This window comes from Ambystoma mexicanum, chromosome 5q, assembly GCF_040938575.1.
Source record: "Ambystoma mexicanum isolate Mex_15411 chromosome 5q, UKY_AmexF1_1, whole genome shotgun sequence".
Classification (NCBI taxonomy): domain Eukaryota; kingdom Metazoa; phylum Chordata; class Amphibia; order Caudata; family Ambystomatidae; genus Ambystoma; species Ambystoma mexicanum.
Window position 1 is genome coordinate 653,450,229 of NC_090933.1, and position 24,749 is coordinate 653,474,977.

Below are 24,749 nucleotides of genomic sequence, written 5' to 3' on the forward strand. Positions count from 1 at the left end.
TTGCCCCTCAACTTTCATGTTCCCTTGAGTCAAAATCTCAAGGCATGCTTTAGACTTCTTAGATGAATGGAATCTGTGATGATTTCTGTTCTTGATGTCATGGCCATGCTCCAGTACCACGGTGCGGTCAGAGTTTTCATTTTACTTGACCTCTCCATGGCTTTCAATACGACCAACCATGCCATCCTGTTTTGACTGTGAAGATGTGGTATGCTCTCCCACCTCAACTTCGAGAGCTGTCTCACCACCTCCATTTTTCTAAGGCCTTAAAGACATTCCTTAATGTTTAAATCTCTCAGTTAGGGGATCTTCGGCAGTCCTGCTCCTAAGTACCCCAATGTCTTCAAGCCTTGGTTTCAGGCTTTATAAAGCAAAATACAATACAATACAATATCATCTCAAAGCTCTCTAATGAAGTTAGGTAAGGGTATTGGTCCCAGAGGAAAATAAGCAAGATATCTTAACGGAACAATGCACCACCTATAGATAGTTGTGTGCATAAAGGTTTTTCTATGGGAAGGAGTGGACCTGAAAACTAATGTATATTTACTATCTCCATTTTTTCATAAGGTAAAAAATGTCTTTCGCTCACCGAGATGAAGATTATTGTATTAATAAACCAGGGGAAAGAACTTCAAGTTGCAAGTTACTAGCCAGGCATAAAAAGCCTCTCGCCCACACACATACCCACACACCATTTCTTACTTAGCACTAGCAAATTACCATTAGATAATATCTATTGGGAAGTGCGAATTTTGATGACCAAATAAACTCATAGTTAAAGGGTTCTTTTGGTTGATCTAATGTTCATAGAGTGCTTGGATACACCAGAGGTCACCTAGTGCTGTCCACTAAAGTCATACTGATGGAGATTTAAAACATTGACTACTCCTAAGGGCAGTGTGGGCATCTGTAGACTCTAATAAAGCTATCAAGAGGGTTGTTCACTCGGGAAACACCCATTTCTTAAGGTGTCTCCAAAAACTGGTATGGCCTGTACTGAAGTCCCCTGTCAGGACCCTGGTGCATGTATGAGGGTACCTCAAGGGCTTGGGTCCTACCACCCACTTCATGATGGAGGTCCTGGAGTAGTGTCGGCAGGATCCCCTCCGCAACACAAGGAGTGGGCAGCATGGGACTGCTTCATAGTATCATAGAGTGATGATAATGGTAGCTGGACTATCAGTGAGATGTAATGGAATAGAATAGAAATGCCTGCAGTATTGGAGTACCTGAGCATTTCCTGACAACACAGCCAATGATGGAACTCTGCTACTTGGTCATAATTTGGAGACAGCTGGCAAGTAGATCAAGTACCAGAGGGCCTGGCAAATGCCTCTCCAGTGCCTACACAAAAGAAAAAAAACATGGATTTGTCAAGCTTTGCTTCTCCTGCAGTCAACCCACACATGCTTACTACTTATGCATAAACCCAGCTACAATTGCACTCTATATATTCAGGATCATAAAAGTGTATCAATAATCAGACATCATATTCCACGCTTGATAAAACAGAATACACCTTGTTCAATAATACATTTATCACAACTAGTAAGACGACCATTCTCAAAACCCTAACTGAAAGGAGTTTTGCCAATATAATACTAGGTTTCACCATTACTGGCCCCTCCTCTATCATGTACATCGCAATACACCTCTATTTCACACCATATCCTTCACTTGCATACCATATGCCCAGGATTCGATCTCTATGCCCAATATTTTCAGTATAACATGCTCCGCATTTGTGTTATTTACTATGCCCACATGTCCCAATACTCACTTCCTTTTGCACTCTCACATTCCCCTCATTTGAATCATAATATTTAAAAAGAAATCCTCATTTTTGTGTCATCCCATGTGGCCTCATTAGCTCTTTTACATCCTAAAATGAAACTCTATTCACCAAAATGTATGCATGCTATCTGTTCCTAGAAGGCAGTACAAATGTTTGTTTTTAACAGGAATTCAGTGCAAGAAGCAGATGAAAGGACATACCAATTGAAGGCACACTTGGTTAAGACCTTTTTTATTTCACCACGATTTTTAGAAATTGAGGTACAATTACAAAGCAAGAGCCTCTTGCTTTGCATCTGTGCCTCCATTCCTAAAAATCGTTTTGGGTTAGATGTAGAAGTACACCCAACCCAAAACGATTTTTAGAAACTCTGTCCCTCAGTTTCAAAAAATCTTTTGGGTTGGGTGTACCTCTACATCTATGCACCCTATGGCGCACAGATTTAGAAGTATACCCAACCCAAAACGCATGGAGGCACAGATGCAATGCAAGAGGGGTACACAGATGTACAAATACAAATACATCTGTGCCATTTCCAAAAAAATCGTTTTGGGTTGGATATACCTCAGCGGTGCACAGAAGTAGAGGTATACCCAACCCAAAACGATTTTTAGACATTGAGGGACATGTGCAGACAAGAGCCTCTTGCTTTGCATCTGTCCCTCGATTTCTACAAATTGTTTTTTTCCTGGCTTTTACCCGGGCCAGAGAGAGACACAGTATGGATTGAACAAAGGGCCACCTGTACTGCGTCTCTTCTCTATGGCCCGGGGGGGGGCTCAGCCCCAACTTCATTCTGCCGGCGGATGCCCGTGCCCCGGAGCACCCGCGTACTCGGCGCCCCTGAACGTAGTAGGGGGAGATGATGAGAGTGATGATGAAGTTCACATAGCAGAGGTAGCAGTGAATACAAAAGAGGTAAACATGATGGCAGATTAAGGGGTCAACATCTCCTTGGTATTCAAGGAGGTGTGGGAGAGAGTATAAGGGGGAAAGGAGGAAGATTTACCACCACCTGACATAAGTCCACAATGTGTAATATGGACACAAATGAACTGCTAGGTTATTTCACTGCAACGTTAACATTCAAAGGGAGATAAGTGGTAGGAAAATATGATCAATGACATTTGTGATGTCATCTTTGATGTTGTGGGTGTTAGTCTTAGCAGTGCACGGTGGTGGCGCAAGTTATGGTTGCTTAGCTTACCATAACTGGCGAATTTCAAGGGTTTTTAGGTTTTACTTCGAACCATAACGTCCCTTTAACAAAGTTTTTTAATTGAATTTCATAGGTTTTTATTAGTGCAATGTCACCATAACATCCTTTTCAATAGATGAAGACCACTAGCATCTTAGGTTCTCAAAGTGGGAACCCCTGGTGGTAAAAAAAAAAAGATTTTCCTTCCTACACCGGGACGCCTGCGGCGTACTGATGTAGGAAGGAAAATCTTTTACCAAGATGGCCACCACGGAAAGGGAACGCGGGGTGTATAAAGGGAACACAACAGGGCGGGAACTGGGGAGACACGTGGGCATGAGCGAGGGGTGGGGGGAACAGGGCACACGGGGCATGAGCAGGGGGTGGGGGGGAATGGAGGTAGACACGGGGCATGAGCAGGGGTGGGGGGACCACGAGAGAGACACGGGGCATGAGCAGGGGGCAAAAGGAAGGAAACACGGGGCATGAGCGGGGGTGGGGGGACCACGAGAGAGACACGGGGCATGAGCAGGGGGTGGGGGGGGAACAGGGGAGACACGGGGCATGAGCGGGGGTGGGGGCAACAGAGGAGACACGGGGCATGAGCAGGGGTGCGAGGAAAGGAGGGGGACACGGGGAATGAGTGGGGAGTGGAACAGGGGAGACACGGGGCATGAGCAGGGATGGCGGAACAGGGAAAACACGGGGCATGAGCGGGAGTGGGGGGAACATGAGGGAGACACGGGGCATGAGCAGGGGGGTGGGGGCAACAGGGAAGACACGGGGCATGAGCGGAAGGTGGGGGCAACAGGGGAGACACGGGGCATGAGCAGGGGTGGGGGGAAAGGAGGGAGACAGGGGGCATGAGCAGGGGTGGGGGAAACAGGGGAGACATGGGGCATGAGCAAGGTGTGGGGAGAACAGGGAAAACACGGGGCATGAGCAGGGGGTGGGGGGAACAGGGGAGGCATGGAGCATGAGCGGAGGGTGGGGGGGAAAAGGAGAGAGACACGGGGAATGAGCGGGGGGTGGGGTGGAACAGGGGAGACACGGGGCATGAGCAGGGGGTGGCGGGAACAAGCAAAACATGGGGCATGAGCAGGGGGTGGGGGAAAAGGCAAAACACGGGGCATGAGCAGGGGGTGGGGGGACACAGCGCAGACACAGGGCATGAGAGAGGGGTGGGGGAAAAAGGTCTGAGACACGGGGCATGAGCGGGGGTTGGGGGGAAAGGAGGGAGACACAGGGCATGAGTGGGGGTGGGGGAACAGGGGAGACACAGGGCTTGAGCGGGAGGGGGAACAGGGGAGACACAGGGCATGAGCAGGGGGGTGGGGGGAACAGGGGAGACACAGGGCATGAGCGGGGTGTGGGGGCAACAGGGGAGACACGGGGCATGAGCGGGCAGTGGGGGTAACACAAGGGAGACATGGGGCATGAGCCGGGGGTGGGGGGTAACACAACGGAGACACTGCGCATGAGCGGGGGGTGGGGTGGAACAGGGGAGACACGGGGCATGAGCGGGGGGTGGGGTGTAACACAAGGGAGACACGGGGCATGAGCGGGGATTGGGGGGAACAGGGCACACATTGGGCAAGGAGGGGACATGGGGCATGAGCGGGGGGACATGGGGCATGAGTGGGGGGTGGGGGGTAACACAAGGGAGACACAGGCATGAGCGGGGGTGGGGGGTAACACAAAGGAGACACAGGGCATGAGCGGGGGGTGGGGGGTAACAGGGGAGACACAGGGCATGAGCGGGGGGTGGGGGGGTAACACAAGGGAGACCCAGGGCATGAGCATGAGGTGGGGGGTAACACAAGGGAGACACGGGGCATGAGCGGGGGGTGGGGGTAACACAAGGGAGACACGGGGCATGAGTGGGGGGTTGGGGCTAACAGGGGAGACAGGGCATGAGCGGGGGGTGGGGGGGAATAGGGCAGACAGGGCAGGAGTGGGCGGTGGGGGGGAACAGGGCATGAGCGGGGGTGGGGGGAACACAAGGGAGACACGGGCATGAGCGGGGGTGGGGGGTAACACAAAGGAGACACAGGTCATGAGCAGGGGGTGGGGGGTAACAGGGGAGACACAGGGCATGAGCGGGGGGTGGGGGGGTAACACAAGGGAGACACGGGGCATGAGTAGGGGGTGGGAGGTAACACAAGGGAGACACGGGGCATGAGCGGGGGGTGGGGGTAAAACAAGGGAGACACGGGGCATGAGTGGGGGATTGGGGCTAACAGGGGACACAGGGCATGAGCAGGGGGTGGGGGGTAACAGGGGAGACACAGGGCATGAGCAGGGGGTGGGGGGGTAACACAAGGGAGACACGGGGCATGAGTAGGGGGTGGGAGGTAACACAAGGGAGACACGGGGCATGAGTGGAGGGTGGGGGGTACACGAGGGAGACACGGGACATGAGCGGGGGTGGGGAAAACAGGGGAGACACGGGGCATCCCTGTGTCTCCATCCTTTCCCCCCACCCCCCCACTCATGCCCCGTGTCTGCCCGGTTCCCCCCACCCCCGACTCATGCCCCGTGTCTCCCTCCCGTTCCCCCCACCCCCTGCTCGTGCCCCGTGTTTTGCCTGTTCCCCCACCCCCCGGCTAATGCCACATGTCTCCCGTGTTCCCCCCACCCCTGCTCATGCCCCGTTTCCCCCTCCTTTCCCCCCACCCCCTGCTCATGCCCCGTGTCCCCCTCCTTTCCCCCACCCCCGCTCATGCCCCGTGTCTCCCCTGTTCCCCCCACCCCCCGCTCATGCCCCTTGTCTCCCTCCTTTCCCCCCACCCCCTGCTCATGCCCCGTGTGTGCCCTGTTCCCCCACACCCCCCGCTCATGCCCTGTGTCTCCCCTGTTAACCCCCACCCTCGCTCATGCACCGTGTGTGCCCTGTTCCCTCACCCTCCGCTCATGCCCAGTGTGTGCCCTTTTCCCCCCCCACCCCCCGCACTCATGTCCTGTGTCTCTCTTGTGTTACCCCCATCCACCGCGCTCATGCCCCATGTCTCCCTTGTGTTACCCGCCAACCCCCGCTCATGCCCCGTGTCTCCCTTGTGTTACCCCCCACCCGCCGCTCATGCCCTGTGTCTCCCCTGTTACCCCCCACCCCCCTCTCATGCCCTGTGTCTCCTTTGTGTTACCCCCCACCCCTGCTCATGCCCGTGTGTCTCCCTTGTGTTACCCCCACCCCCTGCTCATGCCCTGTGTCTCCCTGGTTTAACCCCCCACCCCCGCTCATGCCCCGTGTCTCCTGTGTTACCCCCCACCCCCCGCTCATGCCCTGTGTCTCCCCTGTTGCCCCCACACCCCTGCTCATGCCCCGTGTCTCCCCTGTTCACCCACCCCCGCTCATGCCCCGTGTCTCCCTCCTTTCCCCCTCACCGCCTGCTCATGCCCCATGTCTCCATCCTTTTCCCCCCACCCCCCTCTCATGCCCCGTGTCTGCGCTGTTCCCCCCCACCCCCCACTCATGCCCTGTATCTCCCTCCCGTTCCCCCCACCCCCTGATCATGCCCCGTGTTTTGCCTGGTCCCCCCACCCCCTGCTCATGCCCTGTCTCCCCTGTTCCACCCCACCCCCTGCTCATGCCCCATGTCTCCCTCCTTTTCTCCCCCACCCTCCGCTCATGCTCTGTGTGTCTCCCCTGTTCCCCTCACCCCCTGCTCATGCCCGTGTTTTCCCTGTTCTCCCCACCCCTCGCTCATGCCCCTTGTCTCCCCTATTCCACCCCACCCCCTGCTCATGCCCCGTGTCTCCTTCCTTTCCCCCACCCCTGCTCATTCCCCGTGTCTCCCCTGTTGCCCCCACCCTCCGCTCATGCCCCCTGTCCTTCTCCTGTTTCCCCACCCCCCGCTCACGCCCTGTTCCCCCTCACCCCCCGCTCATGCCCCGTGTCTCCCTTGTGTTACCCCCGCTCATGCCCTGTGTTTCCCTTGTGTTACCCCCACCCCACGCCTCATGTCTCCCTTGTGTTACCCACCGCCCACTGCTCATGCTCTGTGTCTCCCCTGTTACCCCCCACCCCCGCGCATGCCCTGTGTCTCCTTTGTGTTACCCCCACCCCTGCTCATGCCCGTGTCTCCCTTGTGTTACTTGTGGTACCCCTCACCCCCCGCTCCTGCCCCGTGTCTCCTGTGTTACCCCCCACCCATGCCCCGTGTCTCCACTGTTCCCTCTCCCCCCACTCATGACCCATGTCTCCCGTGTTCCCCCACCCCCCGCTCATGCCCTGTGTCTCCCTCCTTCCCCCCACCCCCCGCTCATGCCCTGTGTCTCCCTCCTTTCCCCCCACACCCGCTCATGCCCTGTGTCTCTCTCCTGTTTCCCCCACCCCCCGCTCATGCCCTTTGTCTCCCCTGTTCCCGCCACCCCCCGTTCAATGCCCGTGTCTCCCCTGTTCTACCCCACCCCCCGCTCATGCCCCGTGTCTCTCTCCTTTTCCCCCTCATGCCCCGCTCATGCCCCTTGTCTCCCTGTTCCCCCCACATGTGGCATGAGTAGGGGGGTGGGGGGAACAGGGCAGACACGGGGCATGAGCAGGAGGTGTGGGGGGAACACGAGGGAGACACGGGGCATGAGCGGAGGGTGGGGGAGAACAGGGGAGACACAGGCATGAGCGGGGGAAGGGGAGAGAGACACGGGGCATGAGCAGGGGGTGGGGGAAGGGGAGAGATACACGGGGCATGAGCGAGGGGTGGGGCAAGGGGATAGACATGGGGCATGAGCGGGGAGTGGGGGGAAGGGGAGAGACACACGGGGCATGAGTGGGGAGTGGGGGAAGTGGAGAGAGACACGGGGTATGAGCGGGGGTGGGGGGGAAGGAGGGAGACACGGGGCATGAGCAGGGGTGGGGGAAGGGAGGGAGACACGGGGCATGAGCAGGGTGGGGGAACAGGGGAGACACGGGGCATGAGCGGGGGGTGAGGGAACAGGGGAGACACGGGGCATGAGCGGGGGGTGGGGCATAACACAAGGGAGACACGGGGCATGAGCGGCGGGTGGGGGTAACACAAGGGAGACACGGGCATGAGTGGGGGTGGGGGATAACACAAGGGAAACACAGGGCATGAGCGGGGGATGGGGGGAACAGGAGAAGGACACGGGGCATGAGCGGGGGTGGGGGGGAAAGGAGGGAGACACGGGGCATGAGCAGGGCAGGGGGGAACAGGGGAGACACGGCGCATGAGCAGGGGGGTGGGGGAAAAGGAGGGGGACACGGGGCATGAGCGGGGGTGGGGGGTAGGAGGGGGACACGGGGCATGAGTGGGGGTGGGGGTGAAGGAGGGAGACACAGGGCATGAGGGGGGCTAGGGGGGGTAATACGGGGCATGAGCAGGGGTGGGGGTAACACGAGGGAAACACAGGGCATGAGCGGGGTGGGGGGAACACGAGGGAGACACGGGACATGAGCAGAGGGTGGGGGCAACAGGAGACACATGGGGAATGAACGGGGGGTGGGGGGTATATGAGGGAGACACGGGGCATGAGAGGGGGGGTGGGGTGGAACAGGGGAGACATGGGGCATGAGCGAGGGGGTGGGGTAACACGGGGCATGAGTGGTGGGGTGGGGGGTAACACAAGGGAGACACAGGGCATGAGCGGGGGGCGGGGGTAACACAAGGGAGACACGGGGCATGAGCGGGGGGTGGGGGAGTAACACGAGGGAGACATGGGGCATGAGTGGGGGTGGGGGGTAACACAAGGGAGACACGGGGCATGAGTGGGGGTGGGGGGTAACACAAGGGAAACACGGGGCATGAGCAGGGGGTGGGGGTTAACACAAGGGAGACACGGGGCATGAGCGGGGGGTGGGTGGTAACACAAGGGAGACATGGGGCATGAGCGGGGGGTGGGGGGTAACAAGGGAGACACGGGGCATGAGCGGGGTCTGGGGGGGAACACGAGAGAGACACGGGCCATGAGCGGGGGGTGGGGGGAAGGGGAGAGACACACAGGGCATGAGAGGGGGGTGGGGGTAAGGGGAGAGAGACACGGGGCATGAGCGGGGGGTGAGGGGGAAGGAGGGAGACACGGGACATGAGCGGTGGAAAGGGAAGTAGAAACGGAGCATGAGCGTGGGGTGGGGGAAAAGGAGGGAGACACAGGGCATGAGCGGGGGTGGGGGGAATGGGAGGAACACATGGAGCATCAGCAAGGGGTGGGGGGAACAGGGGAGACACAGGCCATGAGCGGGGGTTGGGGGGAAGAGGAGAGATACACGAGGGCCTGTGCTTCACCGCCTTGAAACATTACTGCCTATTAACAAAGTCTCTGATGCGATAAACAAAGATGGCAGGCTTCTCTGAAAATAGACGCACTGCACGCTCCATGGCAGCCAATAGAAAAGCACGTCAGATGTCCGAGGACATCACGCAAGCCGCTTGCCCAATCCCCGTCCTGTCCGTGGAGCGAACAGGGAAGTGTGTCAGCAAAGCGAACAGAGATATCACTAATTTTTTCAGAAATACTTTTTGGTCATTTAAAAACAATACTACTGGACGGATGTTCACCAAATTTGCAAAAGCACGCTTTCGGGACCAAGCCGCTGCTCCGGGTCCAAATTTGGTGAAAATCTGTCCATCGGTTTGAGATGTAGGCGCGAGCAAAGTTTTTTTCCCATTCAGTCTATGGGAAAAAAATGTTGGGACCCACCCTATTACTTTGTCCCCCCTGGACCAAACCTCACCAAACTTTGCAAAATTCAGAGTGGGCCATATACTTTTTTTTGCAAAGTTTGGTGAGGATTCGTCCAGGGGGAGCGAAGTTATAAGATACCCAAAAAGTACTCTTCTGTCATGATCTCTGCTTCCAAAAGGTCAGGGTTTTCCCAACCCCCTTGGAAGCAGATCCATAACCCAGGTTCCGAGTGCCAACCAGTCCCAATTGGGACCTTTTGGACCCAGTCCTGGCGCCAGTGGCACCAGGCTCATAAATATGCCCAGTCCCAGCGCTGGAAGCGCCGGGCTCATAATGCTTGGGTGGACTTACCTTCAGCAGACCATGCTGCTTACTTGCCTGCCAGTTGAGCCTCTGATCCTCTTCTGTTTGGAACTACTTTTCCTGTTGGGTGGGGCTGGAGCCACTCCCTAGATTCAGAACACTGGAACTCTTCTGGAAGGCAGGAACTCTTTTCTTACCAGGAACTCTTTTCTTACTTGGGCGTGGCTGTGGAAGGAGACACCTAAGCACTACAGGAGGCTATTTAAACCACACCCGGTGGATGAATCTTGCTTTGCGTTATTCTGCAACCTCTGCAGCAGAACGCTCATCGTGTCTTCTGCATCCGGTCCTGGGCCTAAGGAAAAAGGCTTACCATCCTGAATCCAGTCTTCAGCAACACCTATAAAGACAAGAAAGAACAGGTTAGCATTCCGGCATCTGAAAGGCAAAGGCTTACCATCCTGAATCCAGTCTTCAGCAACACCTATAAAGACAAGAAAGAACAGGTTAGCATTCCGGCATCTGAAAGACAAAAGTTTACCAACTCTTCGCACGCTCCGGAGGCCTTCGGCGCTGCATCCCGCATCTGAAAGACAAAACAAGGTGCGTTTAAAGACATTGGGGAACTTTAATACTCACGTGCCATTACTCCTTTCCACATCTAATCCAGTGGGTATTCCGGCACCCTGCAGCCGCTCCGAACTCGTACCTGCAAAATAAAAAGACAGTTAGAGCGCATAGTGAAGCAGGCAACAAGCGCTTACTTACGTGCTTCCAGGCGCTTCTATTCATCACACGGGCTCCATCTTCAACTCACTTCAGCCCGTCATCCGCCATCGCCGGAACCCTGCAAAACAAGAGACATCATTACTAAAGACTTTAAAGACATTTGAATGACTCGAAACTTACCGTTCGTGCAGTAAACGACGGACAGCAGTCCTCTGAAGTCAAGAGGCCTGCGCTACCTATCCAGTGAAGAAACTGGTTACAGCACCCTGCCCTGAGGCAGATGGAGAGCTCGGCATTCACTTACCTAAGGTGAGAGCGTTAACCTTTGGGGGTCTACAGGAGAGGAGAAGAGGAAAGAGATAGGGACACCCCAATAACCCCAGTTCATTAACCCCATATTTTCTATCTGCAGACATCTTACTCTACACGTCAGGCATACAGTGCACAGAGGTCCAGCCCAAAGAGCCAACCGGGTGCTACACATCACCTTTGAAGATACGGTAGTCGCCCAGTCAAGACCGGCGCCTCTGCGAGAATCAGGTGAGCGTTACAGAACGCAAAGCCTACCGCAAAACTCTCGCCCAGGCGCTATGGAAACCTCGGATACTGACCCCCTAGCCCGGTTACTTGGGGAACTAAGGGCAGAAGTGCATGCAGCTCGTCAGGAAACGAATGCTCTAAGAAGGGAACTAATTATTTCCAAGGAGAGAACAGACAATCTTGCTAGACAAGTGCTACAGTCACAAGCCGGACAGACCCCGTTACCCGCATCAGGGGCAAATCTTCCTTCAACATCCTCTATGAATCCAGTGCAGATCAACCTACCTGGGAATGTACCTCTGGCTCCGCCCGAACGATTTTCTGGTGACCCAAAGAGGTTTGCAGTATTTATCAATCAGTGCCGGTTGCACTTCTTATGCCGGCCAGCAGCCTTTCCAACTGATCAAGCAAAAGTAGCTTTTGTACTTTCGTACCTTAGTGGCAATGCGGCAGACTGGTCGATCCCTCTAGTTAATCAAGATGATCCGGTTCTCCATGATTTTCAAGCCTTTCAGCTTAGTATGAAAAAACTGTTCGCAAGACATTCACAGGGGCAGGCCTTGGACAATGAGCTTCTTTCGTTGCGACAGGGTAATCAAGACCTTTTGGCTTATATTGCATCTTTCAATAGACTAATAGTGGAAACTCAATGGCCTGAGGACAAAAGGATTACGCTGTTTTATAGAGGTCTACGTGGAGAGCTCAAAGACGTTTTAGCCCAAGTAGTGAATCCCCCACAAGACTGTTCGGATTATATAGACTTGGTCGTTCAAATAGATCACAGGCTGCAGAACAGGAAGGCCGATCGTTCCAAGTTTGATGCTCGAGTATTTTCCAAACCGCCAACTCCTTCCAAAGGAGTAGACTCCGGGGAACCCATGCAAATAGGGGGTCTGAAAGGTCCTCTAACACAAAGGGAGCGGGAAAGGAGGAAACAGTTGCAATTATGCCTATATTGCGGAAACTCAGGGCACTTTCTTCGAGACTGTCAGGTGAAACCTGCCAAGAAGGCAGTAGGAGCTGCAGTTACCAAAGTTACAAACTCTGAGCAGGGAAACAACCTCGCCCGACAAGAATAGAGGTCCTCTTGCCGAGCGTGAAAACCAGTTCCGTGACCTCGCATTTCGTGATACCTATGGTCCTCATTAGCCCTGATAATCCGGATCGATTACATGCAATTGAAGCTTACGTCGACAGCGGTGCCATCGGCAATTATGTGGATCATGAAATGGTTTTGAAGATGAATCTAACTCTTTGTCCCAAGGCTGTAAAGGACGTCATTACTACGGTGGATGGTACGGAGATAGCCTCCGGGCCAGTAACGCATACCACTCAAGAGGTGACGCTAGTAAGCCAAGATGGACACCATGAGAAGATCGTGTTCGATGTGATCAAGGCCCCTCAGTTTCAGATTATTCTAGGAATACCTTGGTTAGAGAAACACAATCCTCTGATCGATTGGCGAGCAAGAACGGTCCAGTTTCCAGAATGTGTCTCTACTTGTCACCCTCCACCTGGTGTTGCACTGGCCGCAATTTCTTCAGAGACTCCCCAGTTACCTCCCGAATACCTAGAATACCAAGATGTTTTCCGGAAGGATCAGGCTAACTCTCTACCTCCTCATAGGTCTTATGACTGCCAGATAGACCTGATACCTGGATCTACTCCTCCTTGTAGTAGAATTTATGCCCTCACCGAGCCTGAGAACCTTCACCTTCGACAATACCTGGATCAATACCTGGCAAATGGGTTTATTCGTCCTTCCAAGTCCCCTGCTTCTTCAGCTTTGTTCTTCGTTCCAAAAAAGGAACGAGACCTTAGAACTTGTATCGATTATCGCTCCCTGAACCAGATCACCGTTAAGAATAGATATCCGTTACCTTTGATCCCTGAACTCCTGGACCAAGTCAGAAAAGCATGCATATATACAAAGCTGGATCTTAGAGGAGCTTACCACTTGGTACGAGTAAAAGAGGGCGATGAATGGAAGACGGCCTTCCGCACCAAGTATGGGCTATTTGAATATCAGGTCATGCCCTTCGGACTTTGCAATGCCCCGGACGCCTTTCAATATTTTATGAACGATGTCCTCAGAGAGCTCATAGATGTATGTGTTGTTGTTTACATTGACGACATCCTCGTTTATTCTTCATTGGCATCTGAACATCGGAAACACGTGAAAATGGTCCTCGAAAGATTGCGTCAACACAAACTTTTCGCTAAGTTGGAAAAATGTGTTTTCAACGTGACTGAAGTTGAATTCTTGGGATTCATATTATCACCTGGCGGAGTGCGTATGGATTCAAAGAAGGTCGATGCAGTTCTCAAATGGCCATCACCATCCTCCGTAAAAGGTGTGCAAAGCATGTTAGGCTTCGCTAACTTTTACCGCAGGTTTATCCCCGAATTCTCTCGAATAGTCCAGCCCATCACTGCCTTGTTAAAGAAAAACAAACGTTTTGAATGGTCTACCGAGGCGGAACAAGCTTTCCAGGATTTGAAGACTAAATTTATCTCTGCACCAATCTTAAAACACCCTCGCCCCGAACTCCCCTACATCGTGGAAACTGATGCTTCAAGCCTTGCCATGGGGGCAGTTCTATCACAAAAGGACCCGGTAACCAATCAGTTGCATCCCGTGGCATTTTGGCCCCGCAAATTCTCGCCTCCTGAAATCAATTACACGATTACTGACAAGGAACTTCTGGCTATCAAGTCTGCCTTTAAGGCTTGGCGGCATTATCTGCTGGGGGCCCGACACACCGTTACTGTGATTACGGATCACCGAAACCTGCAATATTTGAAGACCGCAAAAGCCCAATCCTCTAGACAACTCCGTTGGGCATTATTCTTTGCCGAGTTTGACTTCATAATTACCTATCGACCTGGTACAAAGAACGGTAAAGCCGATGCCCTTTCTCGGATGGGAGTGGAAGAACACTTGGTCAACCCTAAACCTGTACCAATCATTCCCGAACAAAGAATTCTGGGTGTAATCGCCACAGAATCCATAGAGGAAGTTAAGGATAAAGCCAGGCAACTTGTAACTCCAGCAGACATACAGAATTGGCATCTGCAGGGAAAGGACTTTGCAGTAAAGGACAACTTATTGTATTTCCAAGAACGATTATACCTACCCAGCACAGATTTACAGAAAAAAGTAATCTCTTGTTATCACGACTCTTTAATGGAAGGTCATCCCGGTATAGCCAAGACCTCAGAAAAGATCAAGCGCTACTTCTGGTGGCCGTCTTGGAAAAAAGATATCAGAGACTTTATAATGTCCTGTGGAGTATGCGCCCAAAACAAGAGTCAAAAGGAAAGACCAGCAGGCCTCTTACGCCCTATTGACATCCCACCTCGCCCTTGGCATACGCTTTCTATGGACTTCATCACCGATCTACCTCCATGCTCCGGATACAATACGATTCTAGTAATCGTGGACTTATTCTCCAAGATGGCGCATTTCATTCCGCTCAAAGGCTTGCCAACAGCAGCAACTCTGGCCCGAGAATTTCTCGAAAACATCGTTCGACTGCACGGTTTTCCTTCGGTTCTAATTTCGGATCGAGGTAGTCAATTTATTTCTCATTTTTGGAGAAGTTGCTGTCGGTCGGCTCAAATTGATGTCAGACTATCGACCAGTCACCACCCTCAGACCGACGGACAAACCGAGAGGACCAATCAAACTCTGGAACAGTATTTACGCTGCATGCTGCAACAAACTGAAAAAACTTGGAAAGATATCCTTTGGATAGCCGAGTATGCCTACAATAACTCTGTCCATTCGGGAACTGGGAAAACCCCATTTTTTCTTTTGTACGGCAGTCACCCTCGAACCTCGGAGTTGGATCCCCTCCAAGATCTTGAAACACCAGCAGTAGACTACCTGCATTCTACAATCACCCAAGCCTTTAAGGAAGCTGTTTCTCACCTTCAAAGGGCTAAAGAACAATACAAGAAAGGAGCAGATCAACATCGGAAGGAAGCCCCTCACTATCAAGTAGGGGATCAAGTCTGGTTATCCACCAAATATCTATCTCTAAAAGGGCCACGCACATTCAACCCAAGATACCTTGGTCCCTATTCCATCACTACCATAGTAAACCCAGTAGCGGTCAAGTTGGACTTGCCCCCGCACATGAAGATACATCCGGTCTTCCACGTCTCTCTATTAAAACCCGTGCAACCTCAAACCCGACTAACCAAATCTCCAAAACCTATCCTAGTGGATGGAGAACTCGAGTTTGAAGTCAAAAGCATTCTGGACTCCAAGATCTCCAAATCTAAACTATTCTACCTAATTGACTGGAAAGGCTACGGCCCCCAAGAGAGATCCTGGGAACCTGCTGAATATGTCCACGCTCCTCGCCTAATCAAAAGATTTCACCGAACATTTCCTGACAAGCCAAAACCCCCGGAGAAGCCCGGTTTGGGAGGGGCCTTGAGGGGGGGTACTGTCATGATCTCTGCTTCCAAAAGGTCAGGGTTTTCCCAACCCCCTTGGAAGCAGATCCATAACCCAGGTTCCGAGTGCCAACCAGTCCCAATTGGGACCTTTTGGACCCAGTCCTGGCGCCAGTGGCACCAGGCTCATAAATATGCCCAGTCCCAGCGCTGGAAGCGCCGGGCTCATAATGCTTGGGTGGACTTACCTTCAGCAGACCATGCTGCTTACTTGCCTGCCAGTTGAGCCTCTGATCCTCTTCTGTTTGGAACTACTTTTCCTGTTGGGTGGGGCTGGAGCCACTCCCTAGATTCAGAACACTGGAACTCTTCTGGAAGGCAGGAACTCTTTTCTTACCAGGAACTCTTTTCTTACTTGGGCGTGGCTGTGGAAGGAGACACCTAAGCACTACAGGAGGCTATTTAAACCACACCCGGTGGATGAATCTTGCTTTGCGTTATTCTGCAACCTCTGCAGCAGAACGCTCATCGTGTCTTCTGCATCCGGTCCTGGGCCTAAGGAAAAAGGCTTACCATCCTGAATCCAGTCTTCAGCAACACCTATAAAGACAAGAAAGAACAGGTTAGCATTCCGGCATCTGAAAGGCAAAGGCTTACCATCCTGAATCCAGTCTTCAGCAACACCTATAAAGACAAGAAAGAACAGGTTAGCATTCCGGCATCTGAAAGACAAAAGTTTACCAACTCTTCGCATGCTCCGGAGGCCTTCGGCGCTGCATCCCGCATCTGAAAGACAAAACAAGGTGCGTTTAAAGACATTGGGGAACTTTAATACTCACGTGCCATTACTCCTTTCCACATCTAATCCAGTGGGTATTCCGGCACCCTGCAGCCGCTCCGAACTCGTACCTGCAAAATAAAAAGACAGTTAGAGCGCATAGTGAAGCAGGCAACAAGCGCTTACTTACGTGCTTCCAGGCGCTTCTATTCATCACACGGGCTCCATCTTCAACTCACTTCAGCCCGTCATCCGCCATCGCCGGAACCCTGCAAAACAAGAGACATCATTACTAAAGACTTTAAAGACATTTGAATGACTCGAAACTTACCGTTCGTGCAGTAAACGACGGACAGCAGTCCTCTGAAGTCAAGAGGCCTGCGCTACCTATCCAGTGAAGAAACTGGTTACAGCACCCTGCCCTGAGGCAGATGGAGAGCTCGGCATTCACTTACCTAAGGTGAGAGCGTTAACCTTTGGGGGTCTACAGGAGAGGAGAAGAGGAAAGAGATAGGGACACCCCAATAACCCCAGTTCATTAACCCCATATTTTCTATCTGCAGACATCTTACTCTACACGTCAGGCATACAGTGCACAGAGGTCCAGCCCAAAGAGCCAACCGGGTGCTACACATCACCTTTGAAGATACGGTAGTCGCCCAGTCAAGACCGGCGCCTCTGCGAGAATCAGGTGAGCGTTACATCTTCCTATGGAAACACCAACTTAACCATAACTACATGGCCACTACCGTGGCCATGCAATATATATTAATATATATATATATATATTATATATATATATTTATATATCAGTAAAAAAACTTTGTTAAAGGGACAATGTGGTTAAGTTGCGCTACTAAAAACCTATGAAATTCAGTGAAAAAACTTTGTTAAAGGGACGTTATGGTTCAAAGTAAAACAGAAAAACCCCTGAAATTCGGCAGTTATGGTAAGATAAGCAACCATAACTCGCGCCACCGTGCACTGCTAACACTAACACCCAGGACATCAAAGATGACATCACAAATGCCATTGATGACATCACTGATGACATCACATGTGCATTTACTTTTCATAAAAACTCTGTACAAGGGATTCTTATAATGCTGACCAAAAACTGTCAAGGATCATTGGGATAAATATCATGAGCTAATTAGTGCATTAAGCAATGCATTGATATAAATAGCATTCTATTATGAAGTTCTATCCAGTATACTAAGCTACTCATGCAGAAACATAGGCAGTGTGTGCAGCATACATGATGAAGGTGCCATATTCATAATCTTGCCATGTTGAATAGTGAAATGATAATTGCTTTCTTATTAGAGTTTTGCATACTGTGAAACATGTAATAAGTAGATAATAAAACCCACTTAATATATAATTATTACAGACAAAACACAAAGAGACAACAACACATACAAATATGAGTATATACAGGGACAGTGAAGTAAACAAAAAAGCAGAAGTAGTAGCAAAAAGAGTTCATAACCTAACTGATTGTTTTATGCAGAGAAACTATTGCTCTGTTTCAAAGCTGCTACTTACCATATGTATATGTATCACATGATGTGACTGCACCCAAAGGAAAGGAGAGTGAGTATAATGTATACAAATATGAGCATATACAGGGAAGCCAGAGTAATAAAAATACAACTATGAGAAAGTGCTGATAACCCTAATGATTATCTTCATGCACAGAAAGGATTGATCTCTTTCAAGCCTGTGTCTTCCCCTATGTATATGTTTCATATGATGTGACTTGACACTAAGTCTACAAATATAGTACCTTTTCAATTTTTACTTCCTGACTGTTACTGAAGAAAACTATGTGGCCTAGATATGTCAGTAAAGGGAAAAAAGGGAGAGCCAGACATGTGATGTCATCAGTGATGTCATCAATGACATTTGTGATGTCATCTTTGATGTCCTGGGTGTTAGTGTTAGCAGTGCACGGTGGCGAGTTATGGTTGCTTATCTTACCATAACTACCGAATTTCAGGGGTTTTTTCGGTTTTACTTTGAACCATAACGTCCTTTTAACAAAGTTTTTTCACTAAATTTCATAGGTTTTTAGTAGCGCAACTTAACCATAACGTCCCTTTAACAAAGTTATTTTACTGAATTTGATAGGTTTTTAGTAGCACAACTTAACCATAATATCCCTGACTTTAAATACATGTAACGTAGAACATACTGAACCCCTAGCTAGTGATTTCGATGTCCGCGGACTACCGCCATGTCCGCGGACATATCAAAAATCTGAGCGTGGTGAATGTAAATTTAAATAGTGTGCCCCATTTCCCCTTTGTGGTTGGGGGGTTTTTGCAGATGCTTGACAGACACCTGTTATTTTGTATTTTTTTTTCTTCTTTTTTTCTTACTTTACTCCTAAAATCTTCACATAACCTTCTCCAAAGCAACCCTTACATTCCAAAACAGCATGGCATTTCCCATAAAAGATAAGGAAATGCCATCTTCTGTAAAGTAAACAGCATTACTGGAATCAATATTCTCATTATTACAGAAGAACATACCAGCTCTAAGCATGAAGGCACACATGCCTCGGTTGATGACACACCTAGCATTGTTTTGCTGAGGACAAAAAACTGAACTATTGTCCCATATTGCCCTAGGTAGTAATCCAGAAAAAATTACTTTGGCATTTGGAAGGATGTTCATTACTGCTTGAACCAAGTGTTCCAAATCTGCCAACAAAGTAGGGGCACTGACATAGCCAAAACGGAAAACACCATAGTGCAAAACTACCACATGGGGACTGTTGATCATGCCCATATCTTCACAAACTTGTACAATTCCCTGTACATTGCAATCAGGCACAGTGCTCCACACGACCTCCACTCCTTTAACATCAAAATTCTTTGCAACATGCCTGCATTGAGCATACTGTTGTAAACCATGCACAAACATATCTCCGAGCATCAACACCCTGTCTTTCTCCACTTCTGCCATCTTCACTACACACAGTCTCTTTCAACACAAATCCACAACCTCAACATCTGATTGGCTGATCCCTACAGTCTTCTTTCCGTGCTGGATTTGCTGGAAAACCCCGGATGTAGCACGCCCTGTCCACGGACAGCCGCGGTGTCCGCGGACCGCGTAACTCTTGGACAGCCCTTCTACCATTTCCACTTCACTCTCTGTGCCATTCCCTCATTGCATACAGCTAAGCAGTCACACAATACGGTGAACGTCCTCAGAACACCCCCATTTTGTTTATTTTCGAACATTTCAGGACACCGCAAGTGTTCTTATAACACATGCAACTTGCCAGGGAACAATACGGACAACGTCCTCAGAACACCCCCATTTTCTTTATGTACGAACATTTCAGGACACCGCGAGTGTTCTTCTGGCTCACTCTTTTTTTTCTTTTGCTGACATATCTAGACCACATGGTTTTCTTCAGTAACAGTCAGAAACTAAAAATTGTATTTTATTTGTAGACGTATCAAGTAGGTTCTTATAGTAATTCCCTTAGAGTCCAGTCACATCATATGAAACATATACATAGGGGAAGACACAAGCTTTAAAGACAGCATTATTTTCAAGCAAATAAATGATGATTTCTCTGTTTGAAAGCTGCTATTTACCCTATGTATATGTATATTGGTATGTGTTCTTGTCTCTTTCTGTTTTCTCTATAGTAATGCAATTATGTAATACATGGGTTTTATTAGCTACTTATTACATATTTCACAGTACACAAAAATCTATTAAGAAAACAATTATCATTTCATTATTCAACATATTAACATTACGAATATTATACCTTCATCTTGTACGCTGCACACAATGCTATGTTTCTGCATTAGTAGCTTAGTATACTAAATAGAACCCCATAATAGAATGCTATTTATATCAATGCATCGTTCAAAGCACTAATTAGGGTATGATATTTATTGCAATGATACTTGACACTTTTTTCGCAACATTATAATAAGAATCCCTTGTACACATATTTCATGAAAAGTACATACACATGTGATGTCATCAGTGATGTCATTAATGACATTTGTGATGTCATCTTTGATGTCCTGGGTGTTAGTCTTAGCAGTGCACAGTGGTGGCGCGAGTAATGGTTGCTTAGCTTACCATAACTGGTGAATTTCAGGGGTTTTTCAGTTTTACTTGGAACCATAACGTCCCTTTAACAAAGTTGTTTTAATAGCATGCAAACAATATACAAAGATGGAGTGTAAAAAGCAATTTCTCAGAGATGGCTGCACAGAGAATGTTGCAAACTAAGAATTTATGGTCGTTTACAGTGAAGGTCAGCTGCTTCCATTGTTTGCTCGATTGCCAGAGAGGCCCACGACTCGCACTATAAGGTTCTATTCTTTTTTGACCTTGACAGACAGGGATCGTGCTAAAAGACTTCTTTTGAAGGAGTGTTGCAAAAACGTAAGACACGATAAGGATGAAATTTCTGAAACAAAAGCACTTTTATATATTATATCACTATGAGAAAGATCGTTGGCACAGACAGAATCGTATTTTGGGACTGCACTACGCTTAGACAATGGAAAATGCCAATATAATGTAAGTAACCCTTTAGATTATTTTATACCAGAATATAATAACAATAGCGTGGCGTTAAAGCCCGGTTAAGTTGTACTTGTTCCTTCAATGTGGCATAGTGTTTTCTACTGCGCACTATCACCGCCGAATTGGTCCCCTGTCGCTTAGAGGGCTCTAAAAAAGGCAGAGGACAGAGGGTGGGTTAATGGGAATAAGTTAACATACTCTGTTGCACTGTCCTCGCTAGCAAATAGTTTCACACCCTAATAAATAAAATGAATATTTTTAATGAAGATCGGCTGGTGAGACTAATTTATGTTTTTTAAAACAGGTATGTCCTTCCGTACTGTGAATGCCACGATTTTCAGACCCCGGCCGACAGATTTTTTAACTGCCAGGTGCAGCTACTTCTAAACAACTTCATGACCCTCACCATTTTATGGGACAATCGCCAAGGACCAATATGCCCTTACGCGGTATTAGTGGCTAGAAGCAACATACCAACCATTATGGTGGTCTAATGCCTCATTTTTGGAACAGCCGTCCGATTATCAGTGTGACCATAGTGCTTCTTTTATCATAAACCAACACCCTGTGTACCGCAAAGGAACAGCGCGTGACTCAAGATGAACTTTTGCGGATCGACAGCAAAGACAAATGCAAATCGCTGAATATTCTCTAAACATTTGCTGTCAAATAAAATTACTTTACGAAATGTACAATCTTGCTGTTTGCTTTTAAATCACAGTTTCATATTCCGAATTGTGGCACGCTGTGTTGTGAGATGATCTGTGTTGTTTTCCAGGTTCTGTGTAAAGTCGCATAGGACTGGAGACGACTGGGCCTTACGCGGTACTAGCGGCTAGAAGCAACTTACCAACCATTACGGTGGTCTAATGCCTCGTTGTTGGAACAGCCTCCAATTATCAGTGGGACCATAGTGCTTCTTTTATCATAAACCAACACCCTGTGTACCACAAAGGAACAGCGCGTGACTCAAAATGAACTTTTGCGGATCGACAGCAAAGACAAATGCAAATCGCTGAATATTCTCTAAACATTTGATGCCAAATAAAAGTACTTTACGAAATGTACAATCTTGCTGTTTGCTTTTAAATCACAGTTTCATATTTCGAATTGTTGCGCGCTGTATTGTGAGATGATCTGTGTTGTTTTCCGGGTTCTGTGTAAAGTCGCGTAGGACTGGAGACGACTGGGCTCGTTTGGCTACGCACCCTGTACCGTCACGGAGAGAGACGGGAATATGAATGCTTTGATAATGTCAGGCATAGGGGCGGGAGAAATGATTTAGTGTCGCAAAAGCAGGTCAGCCAGGTCGATGGGGCAAGTGATAGGATTATCACATAATGTCGACGCACAGCAGTCTGATTTATCGTTTATTTAGTGGACAAAAAGTCGGGTAAGGGCCATAGGAAATTGTAATGTCAACGGACATAAGGGGGGTTCTTCGAACACTTTCAACCTGACAATGAACAATATGAAGAGCATTCTCAGAACACCCGCATTTTGTTTAATTGCAAACATTACCTCCACGTCCACTCTTCCTCGTCCCAGTACTTACTTCATGAGGCCCCTGCCTCCGACACAGGACTTTCTTCTATTTCTTTAAATTCCTATAACTCCACCCCCACATCCACATCACTCAGTTTCATATTACCAAGCCGGAGCACGGGACCTTCCCTGCAGGGAGGGTGAGGAGGGTCGTCAGTACTGTGAGGAGGAAGAGTAGGACTAGGAGTAATGAAGATTACTGGTAAGTAATCAGAGCATTTCAGGACACCGCGAGTGTTCTTAGAACACATTCAACTTGCCAGAGTACAATACGGACAGCATCCTCAGGACACCCCCATTTTGTTTATGTACGAACATTTAAGGACACCGCAAGTGTTCTTAGCTCAATTTTAGCTTGCTTGCGAACAAAACGGACACATACTCTGTCCTCAGAACACCCCACCATTTAGTTTATATAGAAAATTTCAGAACAGCTGTGTTGTCCGCAGACAAATCGAACACAACAAAAGTGTCTAGCATATAAAAAAAACAGAACAGTGAACCTATCTCATACTCCCCCACCCTCCCCAAACACTCTTACATACCAACACACACCACTAAATACAATTTTTAATCCAAGTTTCACCACGCTGTCCGCGGTCATCCGCGAATGCAAGATGGCAGGCGCCACAGAAAATCTGACGCGCTTCACGCACCACGCCGTCCAATCAGCGAACACGGCGCATGTCCGTGGACATCAAGCAAGCCGCTCGGCCAATCAGGGCACTGTCCGCGGAGTGAACCGGGAAGTCCGTCCGCGGAGTGAACAGAGATATCACTAATTTTTTTGCTTTACATTTTGGTCATTTTAAAAAAAACTACTAGACGGATTTACACCAAATTTGCAAAAGCACACTTTCGGGACCAAGCCCCCGCTCCTGCCGCAAATTTGGTGTAAATCCGTCCAGCTGTTTGGGCTGTAGGCGTGCGCAAGGTTTTTCCCCATTATGTCTATAGGAAAAACAAAAGTTTTGGGACCCCCTATAACTTTGCCCCCCCTGAACCAAACCTCTCCAAACTTTGCAAAAAAATTCTGAGTGGGCCATATACTTTTTTTGCAAAGTTTGGTGAGGATTCGTCCAGGGGGAGCGAAGTTATAAGCCACCCAAAAAATGGACGGATCCTCACCAAACTTTGCAAAAAAACATATATGGGTCACTCTGAATTGTTTTGCAAAGTTTGGAGAGGATTCGTCCCGGGGGGGGGCAAAGTTATAGGGGGGTCCCAAAACTTTTTATTTTCCCATAGACTGAATGGGAAAAAAACTTTGCGCACGGCCACAGGCCAAACCGCTGGACGAATTTACACCAAATTTGCGGCAGGAGCGGGGGCTTGGTCCCAAAAGCGTGCTTTTGCAAATTTGGTGTAAATCCATCCAGTAGTTTTTTATAAAAGGACCAAAACGTAAGGCAAAAAAATGTGTGATATCTGTGTTCGCTTCGCGGACGGACTTCCCTGTTCGCCCCGCGGACAGCACCCCGATTGGCCCATGGCCTTGCGTCATGTCCGCGGACATGTGACGTGTTCGCTGATTGGACGGCGAGGGGCGTGGAGCGCATCAGATTTTCTGTGGTGCCCGCCATCTTGTATTCGCCGTCGACCGCATACAGCGCAGTGAAACGTGGATAAAAAATTGTATTTAGTGCCGTGTGTTGGTGTGTAAGAGTGTTTGGGGAGGGTGGGGGAGTATGAGATAGGTTCAATGTTTTTTTTTTTATGTGCTAGACGTTTTTGTTGCATTCGATTTGTCCGCGGAGAACACGGCTGTTCTGACATTTTGTAAATAAACTAAATGGTGGGGTGTTTAGAGGACAGAGTATGTGTCATTTTTGTTCGCAAGGAAGGTAAAAATGAGCTATGAACACTTGCGGTGTACTTAATTGTTCGTAAATACACAAACTGGGGGTGTCCTCAGGACGCTGTCCGTATTGTAATCTGTCTAGTTGAATGTGTTCTAAGTACACTCGCGGTGTCCCGAAATGGTTGCAATTACACAAAATGGGGGTGTTCTGAGAACGTTGTTTGTATTGTTCGTTGTCAGGGTGAAAGTGTTTTAAGACCACTCCTTTTGTCCGCTAATAGTACAATTTCCTATGGGCGTCAACCGACCTTTTGTTCACTAAATAAACGATAAATCCGGCTGGTGTGCGCCGACATTATGTGATAATCCTATGACTGGCGCTTTTGACCTGGCTGACTTGCTTTTGCGACACTCAATCATATCTTCCGCCCCTAAACCT

The 24,749-nt window shown here is 49.4% G+C and overlaps 1 long non-coding RNA gene across 1 annotated transcript in view; it reads right to left on the bottom strand.

Moving 5' to 3' along the window:
* Window positions 1–1,060: 1,060 nt before the first annotated feature.
* LOC138498619 (uncharacterized) overlaps window positions 1,061–24,749 on the bottom strand; it is a 95,921-nt gene continuing 72,232 nt past the window's right edge. Inside the window, exon 3 of the long non-coding RNA XR_011278785.1 lies at window positions 1,061–1,347. This is a non-coding gene — a long non-coding RNA (uncharacterized lncRNA). The remainder of the gene's footprint in view (window positions 1,348–24,749) is intronic.